The sequence below is a fragment of the Ceratosolen solmsi genome, unplaced genomic scaffold (assembly GCF_000503995.2).
Source record: "Ceratosolen solmsi marchali unplaced genomic scaffold, CerSol_1.0 scaffold2, whole genome shotgun sequence".
NCBI lineage: Eukaryota > Metazoa > Arthropoda > Insecta > Hymenoptera > Agaonidae > Ceratosolen > Ceratosolen solmsi.
The window spans coordinates 2,665,453-2,682,791 of NW_011948422.1; the positions used below are offsets into that span (position 1 = coordinate 2,665,453).

At 26.1% G+C, this 17,339-nt stretch overlaps 1 protein-coding gene across 1 annotated transcript in view; it reads right to left on the reverse strand.

The window, feature by feature from the left end:
• Positions 1 to 17,339, reverse strand: part of nAChRalpha4 (nicotinic acetylcholine receptor alpha4) — a 198,801-nt gene that overhangs the window by 92,163 nt on the left and 89,299 nt on the right. The window lies entirely within an intron of this gene.

A 17,339-nucleotide genomic window follows, 5' to 3' on the forward strand; every position in this document is an offset into this window, starting at 1 on the left:
TTGAACTCGAAATCTATTAAGCGTGCTCCCTTATTCGTTGGCGTCTTTGATCTTAAAAGTTCGGATCGCCATTTTATTTGAAAATAAAGGAAATAAATGGGAGAAGAAGAAATTGAAAGAGAACAAACTTTCTATCAAATCCCTTACTTTCTCAATTGGCGTTAATGATGTCATCCGCGCGGTCACGTCAACCGTCGCGCACTTCGGCTTATTCAAGTTGTATTTTGCCATTGCTTCTCCAATAATTTCGGGCTCCACTGTCAAGCTCCCGATGAATTAGGAAAGCATTTAGATGAAGCACGAGGAGAATTCAGCTTGGAGATCGGAAATTTTGTGTTTGAAGAACCTAACCAACTCAAAATCGAGATCATTACATTGGATACGTCAGTGAAAATTTCGTCGTGAAAACACGCAGAGAAAATTTCAGATTTTGTCGTGAGTATTTTTTTACTTACTTCGTGATTTTATTCAAATCATGAATTCCCATTTATTTACATAATAAATATATTTGTTAATCGATGAAATTTTTATAAGGGAATTATGCTTGTTTACATTTCGGAATACTATGTGAATATAATGGCGAATGAAAATTGAGAAGGTAGTTCAAATACTATTAATAAACTTATGATAATTTTAATTCATATGTATCTATGGCAAACATGTGTCAAGTAAAATTCTCTTTTTACAATTAAACTTGAAAATGAGAAATTTTATTATACATTTTATTCGGGTGACGTCAAAATATTGACAGTAAGTATATATTGACATCAATGACATGTTTTACGCAATTTATTTCTTTCGAATTAATCAATAAATAAATAAATGTATATACATATTAGAGAGATCATTTTATTGATTTGTTAATTTTATTTTTTCCCTTCTGTAGTACGTGATTTTACATAAACTCGCGTAAATATTTCTTAAGCAATATTAAATGGATAAGCATTACTTTGACGAAGTTAATAAATGTGAAATTTATCTACAAATTTGAAAAGAAAACTGAAAATTCTCCTCTTAATAATTATAAAGAATATTTATCTTTGCTTTTTTCAATAAATACAATACCATTATTCGTCTGAGAATTCGTAATAAATTAAATATAATAATCATAGCTGTAGAAATCATGCAGAATAACATTTCCGTTTATAATTACAGAATTAAATTGTTGCTATCAAACTTTTTAGTATGATAACTTTTTAGTATGATTTTTTACAATACCAATATTTTACTATAAAAGCTTAAGATTATTATTATCATACATTTAATTATAAATCAAAATTGTATTCAAGGAAAATTTATTATTTTATAAACAATTGGTTATAGTTGTAGATAATTTTATGTATTGCTGAATCAAAGTACACGCTTGCCGAGTGTAATTATTTTGGAAATATTACGCTTTAAATGAAATTATTAATAATATTAAAGTCTTAATTTTAAAATGAAAGCTCATTGCCGAAATTGCTATAGTCAATGAGATTATTATATGAAAAATAATATATTTAATTTCATTTGTTTTTTAATGAAATTAAGATTATATGAATTAATAAACGAATAAAGAATGTTAAATGTTCCATCAACTTTAACAATTATTTGCTATAAATATTTTATAAAATACTTATTTCTAAAAGTTGATGCTTTGTGTTCTTAAGCTGATACACTTTTGCATTATTAGTCCCAAAAATTGATAGTTAATTGTGGTGAAATAAATATATAAAAATACAGTATTACAATATACTTTAAAAGATTTTAAAAAGAACGTTCGAAATTTATTTTACAATTCTTTTATCTGAAATACACTATTTATAAATAATATGAATTTAAAAGGATTATACTTCGTGGGACTTAAACATCACATTCCATAGAATGTATTTTTAAATAATATAACATTGACTAAATAAAATTAAATTGCCCAATTATATGCTAAATCGAAGGTCTCAATTGCTCAACATAGATTTAGAAGATCATTAAGCTTCAAGAAATCATCGAACAACTTTAAAACTATCGTTAAAAAATATTGCCAACAATATTAATTCATATACCGTAAATTCTCATAGTCTTGAGATTTATTGTATATGGCGATCTTTTTATCGCGAATACGAACAAATATTTGGCCAAGTAACTCATTGTTCAGATTTATTCAGCGGTAATATTCAGGAGAAATGGATGAAAAATCTTTTTATCGGCGGGACTGCCTTTGATAGGCTTTTCATCTTGGTAAATCGGAAAACGGCAAGGTATCGAGCGTCGCACTGCAGATTAAGCGTTTTCCAATAGAGTCGCTAAGAGAATTCTTCAAGAATGCGAGGAAGACGGGATATCCTCGACATAATTTGTAGTTCCTGTTCTTTTTCTTCTATGATACTCAGATTATAACGATACATTTTATAATGCGAATTAATAATGCTGATAATCGCGTTGATAATCGTGCCGATGTAGTAATTTCGTCTGTTTTTACAGATTGGAAGAGCACATACGATTAAATTCTTTTCTCAATAATTGAAGATTCTTAAATTCCTAATTTTATTTTGCAAATTGCTCTCACGATTAAGCGCATTTAAAATATATTTTTCATCATAAATAAGATGAAAGTTCAATTTGATTTTTCGTTTCTTGGGGCAATTTATTACTTTCCGACGAAGACGAATACAACTAGAAATTAAATATTAGTACCGTTTGTCAGTAATTTAAGTCACTGAAGAAATAAGTCCGGTCAGTACATCGTATTTGTACATGTATATATATATATATATATATATATATATATATATATTATAGTTGAATTTTAAATGAATTGTAAACTCTTAGTGCTCCGATATTTTAATTATAATAAAATTAATTTACATTATTCTTGCATATGCCATTTATTTTTACAATTATATTAAAAGTAGGATTGCAATTGTATTAAAAGGGGGGTTTAGAATTTACTTCAAGTTTTGTTTTAATTTCGAAATTTTGAAAAGAACGAGCATCCAATTATCTTGTAGATATTATGTAATTATTTAATCCTAACGTAGCCTTTTCTAACTTGAAATATTTTTCTTGCTTTATTTTCATTTTATTAACATCGTTTAAGGTTGCATTGAGCATGGGTTGGAAAATGTCTACGGGCCAACTTAAGAAACAATACTTGGACTATCACTCGATCCTTATAGATCATTCGATCATTTCTGAGTCTCGATTTATACTTATCCTATCTCGTGGATTGCTAACGATATTACCACTTTCACGTTAACGCTTGGAAGCAAGAAATAGAAAAGCCTTTCGTTTGAATTTACACTTGGAAGTTCGTAATGCGAAATCTGATGTTTCACGTCCCTACCAACGTTCTTTAAGGTAAGCGATTTGACGAAACTCAACTCAATCGTCACCTATTCAGTAAATTTGGTGAGCATTTTCCCTCGTCCCATCCGTTCATCCGTCCCATTTTAATCCATGTTTTATACGCATGACCACGCGCTCGCCAAATAACGACACAGCGTTAATACACTATCGAGCACTACGGATTTTCACTTATTGATGTACGCGTCCGTATTTATTAAGCACATTTCATACGCGATGTTGTGTGGTTGCACTAGATGATGCTAGACATTCGTAACTTTAGATCGCAAGTGAAAAGTAAACGGCCCCTTGTGTTTATTGCGGCTTTGCTTTATTCGTTATGCGTGTTTTTTTTCACGTTTCATTTATGCTCGAGTGGTCAGCGTCAGATTTAGCTCCCGTATTCTTTATATATTGTCAAGAATATATTGATCAGCTTTTGTCGACTATTTTGTATTGTTCTACCAATTTCTGTATACCACTACCATGGTATACAAATTTAATACTTTGCTGCTTTTAACGTATTAGCCTTTGATTGTTTTCAAAGTAACTTCACCATAATTGGCGCAAACTAGCAGCGAAATGAGCATTGTTACGGCGTATGTAATTATTAATATCTTTTGTATGAAAGAAACGAGATGAGTAATTCAAGATTCTCAAAGTATTTTTCCTTACCGCTGTTCGAATAAGAATTAGAAATTAATCAAATATCTATAATTTGTTTATCTCATAAATAGCTGGAGGATTCGTAAGAAGAAAAAAATCAATCGATAAATATTGTAGAGAAAAGTTCGCGATGTCAAATGCTATTGCTTCATTTCGCACAATTGCAATCATAAAAATACGATTGCTTAATAAAAGTATGAGAAAGCAGCATTAAAGTAATGAAAAATCTCGAAATTCAATTAGTGGACGAATAAAACTGTATATCTTCTTTAGATTCTCTTGCTTAAAAAGTCATTATAATAACACGGAAAATTAATTTATAAAAACTCAATAATATAGATCATAAAATAATTAATATAATTTTACGGTCAAAGTAGCTGGAATTTTAAGTTGCTATTATTTAAAAAATATTTTACGCAATTGTATGTGTCATTTCATCAATAAAAATATAATAATTATGAAAGTGTCAAGTAGTTAGAAGTTAATTATATATCGCTTAGTATTAATTAATATTGTTGGTGTTTCTTCACAAACGTTGTAAACATTTATATGATAAGTAATATTTGTATTAGACAATTATATTAATTAAAATTTTCAATTGATGAAAAACTAGCTTCACAAAAATATACTTTTATATTTATATCAAAATTTAGTATCTTATTATTTATAATTGTAGTAGCGAATAAAATACAAAACACCTAAGTATTATTTCATACAAGAAACTATACTTTCCAAACCTTCTTCATACCGATCATATTGATAGTTTAATAATTAAGAAATACTGTCAAATTTTTAAAAATTAAATAGAATATTAATATATTACTTCTGTATTAACGTATTCAATTTATAATATTATATATATATATATATATATATATATATATATATATATATATATATATATAATATTATAAATTATATTTTAATTATTCTGCAAATTGTAATAAAAATTATAAATATAATTGAATATATTCTATTATAATGACAAAATATACTAGATTGAATATTATAATAATTAAAATTTTTCCAATTAGAGTTGCAATTATTATTGAAATTATTAAATAACTTTAGAATCATATAAATATCATTAATTCCATTTCTTTACATACTTTAATATTTTTGTGATCATTTAAGTGACTGAATGTGACGAAACTAAACGTTTTACGCTTCAAAAGATATTTAAACAACAAAATACCAAGAGAACAAATTTTATGTTTCATGGTGTCGTTAAGAAAGACAAAGTCAATAAAATGTATCAGTGTGTAAAAATTCAATATAATTAACTATGTTAAAACTATTGAGTTGGAGCACCGAAAGTTCATATAGTTAATGTTAAATCAGCATTTTAGTACTTTAAGATACAAGAAAGTAAATACGAATACTTTTGGACTAAGAATTTAAATGAAGCTAAGTCAAATGAAGGAGCTCATGAATGAAAATGAGTGTTAGAGTTACTAATCTACGGAAGCGAGAAATATTAAGGTCAGTACTTAACAGGTGCCAAGAGGTCATTTATGACATCTTCATCCCTCAGTTTTTGATGGTGTGGTGGTATGTAATTAAGCAGGAGAGGCGAAGAGCGGCGATTATCTTGCGGCAATAGCTAATAAAGCAAATCTTAATTATCGATCTCTCCCTTAAGCACAAAAGAGATAGCGTCAAGTCACGCCCACGTCACTTTCTATGGTGTGCTTGGTATCGCGTTTTCATCTCGCTTATCCCTTCAAAAGCCTCGTTATGTGATTCCTGCCACGTACATAATGACACTACTAAAATGGATAGAGAATCTCGATCTTTCATGTTTAAATAGAAACCAGTTCCGGATATATTGGTACCACTGCACGATACCAATAGATCATTGTGCAAATGACCTTTTTTACAAGCGTTTATTGAGAAAATGCATTAAACAGATAATTCCTTCTTGCAAGTATGTCGATGACTAATGGCTATGTTTTTGGTAGAAAAAAAAATTCGTGAATTTATGTTTCATTTTCATTTTTGACTTTTCAATGTCTTTTCAATAATTAGAGAAAAATTCAATACCGTCCATACAAACTAATATATCAAATACTATTTCATTGTTTATCGAAAAATAAAAATTATTGATATATTCAACAAATAGGTGGACAATGAAAATTAAAAAAGTAATATTTTTGAAAAGATAATTGATATTATAACGATGCCAATTGAAATCGTAAACTTTTACTTAAATTATAAAATTACTAATTACATAATGACTTGGAGAAGCTTAGTAGATGATTCTTTAATATTCTTTTACACTATAAAAGCCAATTTAATATACAATAAAATTATTTAATTAACAATTGATTGCACAATGATGTCACAAAAGTCATTACGACATATATATATATATATATATATATATATATATATATATATATAATTAATATATAAGAAATTTATTAAATTTTTTATTCAATTTATTAAATATAAATCAAGTCCCATTAGGTTATAAGTTATACTAATCAAATCTCAATTAAACATTGGAAGAAAAGTACGCTTAGACACGTAATGCAAAAATGTAAATATGATAAAAAGAAATTAGAAGCCATGTGTAGATAAATTTTGTATATAAACAGTCAACATTTCATTTATAACAATTTAAATAAATAAAAATGTTGCTAAAATTTTACTGATGCTAAAATAAAAATTATTATTATAAATTTTAGTAAAATAGATATAAATTTAAGGAAGAAGCTTGCTATTTCTGTAATAAAAAATACAAGAAATAATATTATAAATAACGATAATGTATGGGAAAAATGTTACCAATATAACTTTTTATGTACAGCTAATTATTTTAATGAAATCTAGAATAATATTTTGGAAAGATCAATTATTTATAATTTGCAAAATATTAATAAAAGTGTATTAATGATTATATATTTAAATATTCCATCAATATAAATGAGATAAAAATATTTATTTACTCACAATCGTTATAATATTTAAATAATTTTTAGCGAAAATAATGTTAATAACAATTTTCTAAACTACATTAATATTACCAATATAATACCTAAATATTTTATATTAATTTATATTTTTAAATAGTGCTTAATTTTTTATGAAAATAATATTGAAAATAAGTAGGTAGAATGACAATCGATTAATAAATAGAATAAGTAATAATATTTTAATGTTAAATATAATTTAAGATATTTTATATTCTTAGTTTATGTTAATATTATTAAATAAACAATAAAACTTTGCAATATAAACTTGCCATATGATGCCTTGATTGTCATAATTAAAAATATTAAAATAATCCATTTATTTCCCCTAAGCATAGAAATTTTTGTTTAGGAGAATTTTAGGAGATTTTATATTTCTATTCGTTAATATTTTTTAACTGTAATTTGTCTTCCTCGTGGATTGTTATAAATTTCAAAAAGGAAATAGAAGTGGTTAGGAACTTAAGAAAGTTCAAGCTTCGCATAAGGAAAGTTTCCGTCTCGACAAGACCAAGTCATTTTTCATCTTACAAAACTTGTTGACTTCTTGTACTAATGGTATAGTTGAGTTAAAGAAATAGTTTCTTTGCTTACCGACTCTTCAGGCATACAATATTCCGAGAAAATGTTTTATACATTGTTTCATTTAATTTTTGCTAAACGAGATTATTAATTTATAAAATATATTGAGTTTAAGTGTATGGCACAAGCTTTATAACGAAATCCTTACTTACACACACACCTTGAATAAAATACCTATTTATTAAAAAAAAAAAAAAAAAAAAAAAAAAAAAAAAAAATGAAAAATTTGGATGAATTATAATGCATCCAAAATCACGTTGTTTTGCTACCTTTGTCGTTTTATCGATTTTAATATAAAGAAATTAAATAAATGATGAACATTTTTATTAAAATATTTTCAATAAATTTAATTTACATCAATATATGTCTTAATTTTTATGTACATTAAATAATTCTTATTGAAGGTAAATAATAATTTATTTAATAAAATGTACAGTACTTCAATTATCGTTAATTTCTTCAGGTTACATCTTGAACGCTTACAATGTATTGAAGTGAAATAATATGAGACGAAGAAAGATAATTTGTTAATAAAATTACTTCTTTGTATGCGACATTTGAAGAGAATCTAAATGATATCCGAGAAGACAGAAATGAGATGAGTAGAATTCTAATTAGAAGAACCTCCTAATTATTTAAATATCAATTTTAAATTCCATTAAATTAATAATGAAATTTATTTTTCGGGAATAATAATTCATCTATAATATTATTAATTTTATAAAATATTTGTAATATTTAATAAACAAGTATCTTATACTTATAACCCATCGATATAAAAGGTAAGAAAAATTTTTTTTTTTTAGACTCATGACAATATTTTCAATATTTTTTATCCACCTATTCTATACCTGTTTGAATGAAAAAATAAGAATGCAATAGATATAGAAAATAGTTTAGTTTCTTTTTTTAAACCCAATATATAATCCATATTAATACAATGTTAACCCAATAATGTATGTTAATTTACAAAATACTACATACTTAATTACAAACTAATTACTTACTTAACTTACAAATACTTAATTGAAAGATATTGTAGGTGGACGCTTATATATATATATATATATATATATATATATAATTGTCATATTGTCAATATAATATATCAATTGTATATAATATATGATATGCTATATGCAATATTAAGCGAGCAGTTACAGTTTGTTACAGGCGATAGAATATGTTCATATGCACGTAGGAGCAGTTGTATACAGAAATTCATTCTTATGTGGAAATCTTGAATATGCCAATGAATTAAACTGACGTTTATAATTAAATTTCTGCGAAGGATTTATTTATGTAAATATTTTGGTATCATTACACAGTTATTCGGATATATGCGTAAGATAGAATAATCTGACGTTTGAAAAATGATAAAATTACCTCTCGCTGCCGGAATATTATATTTCAAGAATACACATCTTATCTTCATATTTTTAAAAGTACGAATAATTGTTTTTTATGTAAGATATTATTATTAAGAATTGGTTGCAAAACTTATATGTATGAATGGAATAAGATTTTTTATGCAATTATTATAAAACATAAACGATATTTTTATTACTTCAATAAGGAGTTTAATTTTACTTAAATTATTAAATTAGTCAGAAAATATTCTAAATTCAACGTAAATTTCGAAATGTAATGTTAAATGGATTTTGAATATATGTAATCTTAATCTCAGAAAATTAGTTGTTTGCATACAATAGTTGTAGTGTAGTATTTATTATCTAATTACATTGTATGTATAAAAATATTTCTATATGAAGCAACAAAAGAACTTTAATATTACATTTGTAATACATTGTAATGGATTATTTTACTTATGTATAACACGCGGTTTCGTTAAAGTTTAGGAAAAAGTTCAATCGTCATATCATATGATTTAAGTATTTTTAATTGTTTTTTTCTTCTATCCTTAACATCTAAATAATGAAAAAGTTTCAAGTGATTTACGTATTTATTAATTATTTTTTTCTTTCTATCCTTAACATCTAAATAATGAAAAAAATTTAATTTTACATTTGTCTATGTATTTTTAATATGCACGCATGAAATATTATTTCATTTGATTTTTCAAAAGTAAATTTAAAGGTGCCATTTTAATTATCATTGATAAATATAAATACAATATTTTATTCATAATTAAAGTACTATTTATTCATTAAATACAAAATATTAAATTCATATAAGTGATTTATTTCTAAAAATAACATTTATTTTTCCAAATATTATTCCATTTTATATGACATACATTTGAAGTATAAATATTGCTATGATAAATATTATGTGGAGAAAACTAATTATATAAAACATATTAAATCATTAACTTGTATTCCCTTAATATCCGACAAATTATTTAAGGAGGAAAAGTGGTAGAGTGAAATTTGTTTCCAATTGTACAAATTTACTAGATGACATAGCTCAGAATGCTGACTCACTCTTTGCATAAATGAACAGCATAAATGTCACTGTAACGTTATACAAATGTTGGAAATTTGAATTGAAAATAAAGGTAACCAAGTTGGGTAAATATTTCGAATTTAAATTTTGCAATTTATGTGATGATTCGTTCTTTCTTTTATTGCATTTTGTAAGGGTAGTTGGTTAGTTTTTAAATGCGGTTTATCGATATGCATATTCACATAAAAAAGGGAAAAGTGCTTTTTCGCTTATTTTAATAACTAACGCATTGTAATGTTTTTATAATGTTTTTATATCCATAATTGCGGTAATTCATCTGTTGGATGAAATTTTTGGATCACATTGTATTTGAATTCAATTGAGAACGAAAGCTAAATATGGTTACCTCAAGAGTTGCTGTCCCCTAGTTTTCGACTGATACAGTAATAATAGCTAATTTAATAAAAATCTTAGAGAAATCTTAATAAGAATCTTAAATCAGAGCTTCTCTTCAATGAAAATTTTAAATAAAAATATATAGTGCAGGTTCGTTTCAAGAAATTTAAATTGCTTATAGAGTATCCAAAACGTGATTCTGAGAAGTTTTATCGTAAAAATATCGAAAAAATTAAAAATTACTATTTCGTTAGTCATTTTTAAAATTAATACATTAATTTTTCTCCTGTATCATTAGAAAGAAAAATATCATTAAACAATTTATTTAAATAATATAAAAGTATTGGTTAATTAAAAGCTTTCATCTAAGGATTTCATTGATTTTTTAGTCTTTTACTAATTTAAATTTTGAATAAAAATGGATATTTATTGAACGCAAGTGAAATTATTTACATAAATGTATGCATAACGGCATATCACTGAAATAAATATTATTAAATAATTGCTAATTACCCGAATACAGTGGGTCTGCTTATTTTAAGTAATTTTAATCAATATTCAAGAGGATTTTTCTATACATTACGAAAGAAATAAAAAAATAAAGTACTGTTATATCAAGTTATAAGATAAATTTTCTTCAATTAATTTCTAGATCTGTGGTATGAAAATTTAATCCTATTCTTTTATATAAAGTTGTAAATTACATTAAATTTTACTTTATATTTTAATTTACACGTATAAAACTCACGAGAAAGCTTGCATAACTTCATAACTATGGACAAAATTTTATAATGGATTATTCTGATGGCGTAAAGAAATAAAAGCGCGAGAGAAATTTCCATAAATATCAATTTAAATAAATATATATTAAATTGCTTACATTAACTAAAATTTATCCGTATTATGCAATATGTCAGAATCCTCGTATAAATTCATTGTTATTTATAAGAAATTTTTTTTGGCTATTTTCAATCTTTGTAATATAACAATTTTTTCATTTTATTCTTTAAAAAATATTGAATAAATTCCACTTTGTTCACGCGTATATATAAATTTTGCGTTACTTCATTATAAAACTGCCTATTATTTAGCTGGAAAGCAAATATAAAATAATTATGTAATTACTTCGTATATTCATATATACAAAATAATGATGATAGAATGAAATAATATAAACATTCTGAACTTTTTAAACAGAAATGGAATAGTAAATTAATATTTAAGATATCCGAAATTCAAAGTTACGAACAATACTGTTAACAATTTAGATTTTTATACATTTATCTCTATTATCACTGTATATTTTACGAATTCAAATCAGTAAGTCAACGCACAACGAAGAACTTGATAAAGTAAATTACATATATTTGTACATTCATAAAATGGTCACTACTTTATTTTATATTTGATTTGTAATGTAGAGAAAGGCCGATTATATTTATACTCAGCTATTGAATTTTTAAATAATCGACATTAGAAATTTTTCAATTATTTAAAAATATTACATTAAAATATTATTTAGAAATATCAAGCATTTGTATTTGGTTATTCATAAAACAGAAATATTTTGATATATCAACAGACATAATTAAAATGCAAATCATTTTAAAGTTAAATTTTGTTTACTAAAATTATTAGAACAAATATAACAAATATAAAAAGATTATCTGTACATGGGTGAAGACTTTCGAATAAAAGAAATTGATTAGATGAATTTAGAAGATTAATAGAAGAAGGACATTCATGGTGTAAAGCAAATGTATTTCATGATTTCAAATTAAAGATTTACGAGCTCGATGTAATCAGATAAACATATTGACAAAATATTGATTTTATTTTACATTTTCTTACATCGCGAAACATATATTATTGCTCTCAATCAACTTCCCGAACTCTTTTGAATTTCACCAATCAATATATCAAGCCATAATTTATTTGAAATACGTAAGACTGTCGACTTGGTCCAGGGCCAATTATTAATAAAACATAGGCCCTAAAAGCCGTTAAAACCCAGGCAAAATAATCGTAGTTACGTTCATGTGAAATACGAGATCCGCGGCTCCCAATAAAAATACGGGATATTGATAGGTTCCGTGTGAGAGTATATTGTGGCTGGAAGGATTGCGTGGGTGCGACCCAGTTATGGATGAATTATTACTGGGATGTCGAAGTGATTTGTGCGGGCGGATGTAGCAGCATCTTCTATCGCATGCCCGCCGAGACTTATAGGTAAGATTCACCGATTCCACCACTCGTTCCATTATGGAAATCTCTCCCGGCCCTTTATTCGACGTAATGATGCAATAACGCACTCTCGTATAAATATTGAACGGGAAAGTAGCAGCTGAACGCTTTCACCGGCTGGTTCGCCTCTCCTCTTTATCCCCGAGCTTAGCTCCACATCCAATGGGATATCTTTTGCACTCTTCTTCAGCTACGCGATTTAGTGGATTATTTGATGAGGCTGTATTATTAGACGTATTTTTGAATTTAATGAGGATAGGCGTATGCCTATTGCCACGTGAATGGTTGTTTTGTATTTAAATTAATGCCTGCATATTAGCGTGAAAGGCTGTTATGTTGCGACTTTATCATTTATAAACCAATCGATATTATTATTAATTGATAAACTAATAAAATCAAGTCACGAGAAATTCAATTTCAAGCTGAAATGAAACTATTGGTATGTTAGAGCTACCGCGTGTTCATATAATATTCAATTATATAAGATCAATAAGATTATTCCTCGATAGTTTGCTATTCATTATTTCTTACGAGAGCTCGCCAGATAGGTTGTTTTAAACAAATTTATAAATAATTTATAACGAAATCATGTGCATCGTTTCCTTGAATTCTAATGATTAAACAAAAACAAAACAAAAAAAAACAAAAAACAAAAAAAATCTAAATAATATCGCTTTTTCAGTTTGCATCACATTTAATGTTTTAAACGACTTCGGTACTTACCAATGCATACAAAGCACTTATAGCGATGTTAAAGTTTTCATGTCGATAAATGTCGATGTTAGTGATATATTTTTATAGAATAGAGTTAAAAATGATAATAAATTCTTGTAAAAACTATTGAATTTTTTTTTTTTAGAAAGAAATGAAACGATACTCGTAAATGTTTATGCATTTGAAAAACGTTATTACGAGACTAAATCGCATAACTTAAGAACGAACGGGAACTACAAATGTATGAGTATGTATAATAATTATAACAAAGCATTATGTGTTTTTTTTATTTTTATAATATTAATAATATCGTCCTAAGAGTTTAATCCTAATGAATCTGAATGCTATCAAGAGGGTTTATTAGTTATTATAATTAAAATCGATAATTATAATTTACAAAAATATTAATTATTTGTAAAAATTCTTTTCTACATTTATCCAAAAGACTTGTTTTTTCTTATCGTATTCGGTATTTGATACTTTCTTTTAAGTGCACGAGCATTCGAGTTGAGATAAAATTTAGAAACAGATGAGTGAAGTAAAAATAGATAAATGGAAACAACTAAAAAACTTGATTGCGAAACTTGATAAAGAAATAACAAGATAATATACTATGGATGTAATATTATCTCTTCCTAGCTTGAGTGTGAAGGAAAAGAGAGAGAGAGAGAGAGAGAGAGAGAGAGAGAGAAATTAATCATTGCGTGAAAAGTACGCCAATATCTTAGTGGACAATGGAGAGACTTTATTTTTGTCTCTTATATGTTCGAGATATCGAATATCCCAAAAGTAAATGCTATAGTTATACGGCAAATTGAATATGTTTCGTGAAATGTGCTTTTGCATAAATATAATAACATTTCAATTATAATTTTGAAGAGCATATGGCGTTTTGAGCGGTTGACATGTTGCAAAATTAACATTGTGTTGCTAAATGATTTGTTAAAATTCAAAGGATTCACTGACTATCGAATATTGGAAAAAAATTCCTATGGCACAATATCTATGGTTACATATGATAGTATTTGTATGTACACTATCATGCTCCACTACCATTCGTGTTTATAAATGGTATGGCTTCCCCTTTTAATGCTATTTCCATTTAAGTTAAAAATGCAATGCACTTGTATATTATTTTATGAATAATTTTTAGATACTGTTAGAATATCAATTAGGTTATTAAAAATATTAATTTAAACATTTATGGCTTTGACGTTTGTAGGAATCGCTAATCAATTTACTGAAATTAAATTCAGTTACAAATTTAGTTCAGTTAAATTTTGTATAAATGTGAATATCGACACTTGTTGTCTAATTAAATCGAAAGATAAAAGTTAAGGTATATTTAAATACATTAAAGTAGACACGAGATCTGCCCATTTAAATAATAATGTAAAATAAACATTAAATAATGTTTCGAATTTTCATTAAATATTTTTAGCTTAAATTTTTGTTTGAATTAACAAGTATTAATAGACCGAGAATATACAAGGACAACATGTTATTTTACGATAATTCTTTAAAGTTGAAAATTTTTAAATATTATCTTGCATAATTGATTGATCATTATTGATCAATTGAAAATATTGATGGTGATATGTTCGTGCGTGATCATCTCACACAGGCAATGTAACTTTTTGTTTGAAAACTTGAATTAATGTATATGATATTAAGATTAATCTCCACTCATTCATTCATATTATATAATTTGAGAAAATTCAAATGAAAATGAAGCTGCATTGAACCAAAGCTGTGACCGTTAATTCTATTTCGCTAATCCTTAATTGTATGTAAAAGTGAATTTATACTTTGCAACAAATTAAAATGAAATATTTTAGCAGTTCTTTTATTTCCTATGGCTTACTCGTTGATTTTTAATGGCATTTTTCTTTAGCATAAAATTGCATTTCACAGTTGGTATTTGCTCGGATGAATAGATCTGATAAGCACAGAAGTAAAAGTATTCAAACGATCGATGTTATATAGGAGGAAAGTGGCAATCGCGCGTTGACAAATGCACAAGTGCTGGCAACAGCACAATGGAGCATCCGAGTTGTTCGCGTATAAATGGCTAAAAGTGAATGAAGGTTCAGGTGAAGTAGAATGAGAAGAAAAATCATTGGTTTAAAAATTATGAAAGTCTTGAAGGAAGTAAAGATTCTATTTTTATGCCTCCATGTAATACTTTTGAGAAATAACATGTTTGCGTCTCCTTTGCTACTGCAGAATATTATAGATATGTGTATAGATAAGTACATAAATGTATCTGTAATTTTAAATATAAAGTAACACAAATACTAGTGTATTGTTTAAATATCCATAACGAACTTATTTGATTGTATTTTATTGATCCTACGTAATCCATGTCACAGAATAATTATAAATTGCGCAATTAAAAGATAAAATTACTCACAGTCAATGAAACCATATAAAGTAAATAGAGTAGTTGTTGAGAAATGTCTTCACTGTCTTCAATATCTATTCCCTGTTGTATTAATGGAAAATTTGCACGTGTACTATTTTCGTACTATTATTCTCAAGTAAAAGGATATAGGAAAATGTGGAAGTGTTGATAAGGTAATTTTCTATTATATATAAATGTTGAATGAAAATAACAATAAAAGTAAAATTCTTATGAAATAAAGTATTTAAAAGAAATCTTGTAATTATGATGTTGCCTCAACTCTATTTTTATAATAGGGTATTATTTATTTGTAATTATAATTTAAAATAAACTTCATGCAACTGAAAATTTTTTTAATTACTTTTTATAGAGAAAGTAAAAAATATGTTAAGTGATAATTCGAGTATGACTATTATGATATATTTAGTATATAAGTTTTCAACGACAATTTCACTATATCAATTATCAATTTTCTATCTCCATTTATAGCAGTTATTAATAATAATTATTGATTATAATTTTTTCTTATGTACTTTCAAATATATTTTCATTTCTAGGAAAAAATTCCAGTCTACAAAGTCATTTAAAAATAGAAATGTATAATTTTGTCAAGTCTTGCTCTGTTTTCTTATCTGAAATATATATATATATATATATATATATATATATATAAATTATAATTATTAATAATCATTAATCACTTTACAATAAAAGATATTTATTTTTTCTTATTATACTTCCATAAATCTTTGCTTTGTCTTCAATCATAATGATAATGGTTTTACCATATTTATTATCATTTTGCTACATTCGTATATGCATATACATTTTAAATAATTAATTATACAACATTATTTATTAGCGATAATTTTTACTAATAATCTTAGTAAAGAATTTGGTACATCAATAACACAACGATTATATAAAAGTATCTACTAATTAGCTTGTCTTTCACATATTCATGTATTTTACAAAATTTGTACTCATAAAAGCATTAAATTAATTAAAAACAATACCGTCATTAAATCACATAATTTTTATCCCACTGTTTTCTGTTGCGTGCAAAGAAAATAGTAATTTAATTAATAGTAACAATATAGTTCATTAGCATCAAAAGACAGGTAGATAAAAACTAATAAAATACATTTAACCAATATGACTATATGATATAAAAAGTGCGGCAATATTTTATTCAATTCCACATAAAATCGTTTTCTATCTCTATCTATTTATCGGCATATGCTCGTTAACGTATATAATTCTCCAAATAAAGCTCCAGATTGTATATAATACTGCAAGTATCTCATTGATTACTGGAATGAAACCGCCGCAGCGCCCACATTTCATGCGATATAAATGACAATTATCTATTCTCCGTCGGCGTATGTGTGGGAGAAGAATACGAAAGAAAAGGCTGAGTCGCAGTAATTCACTGTATTGTTAGAAGTATGTAGTGCTCAGCGTTATTGTTGAATAAAGAAAACAGAACAGCTTCCAGTCAGAGGTTTTACCTATTAATCTAACGAACAACGTTATTTTCCTCCCATGTATGTGTTCGCATGCGCAAAATGGAGCTTCGTCTCGCTGTCTTCGTATTCATATTGACACTCATACAATACACGCGCGCGCCAGCG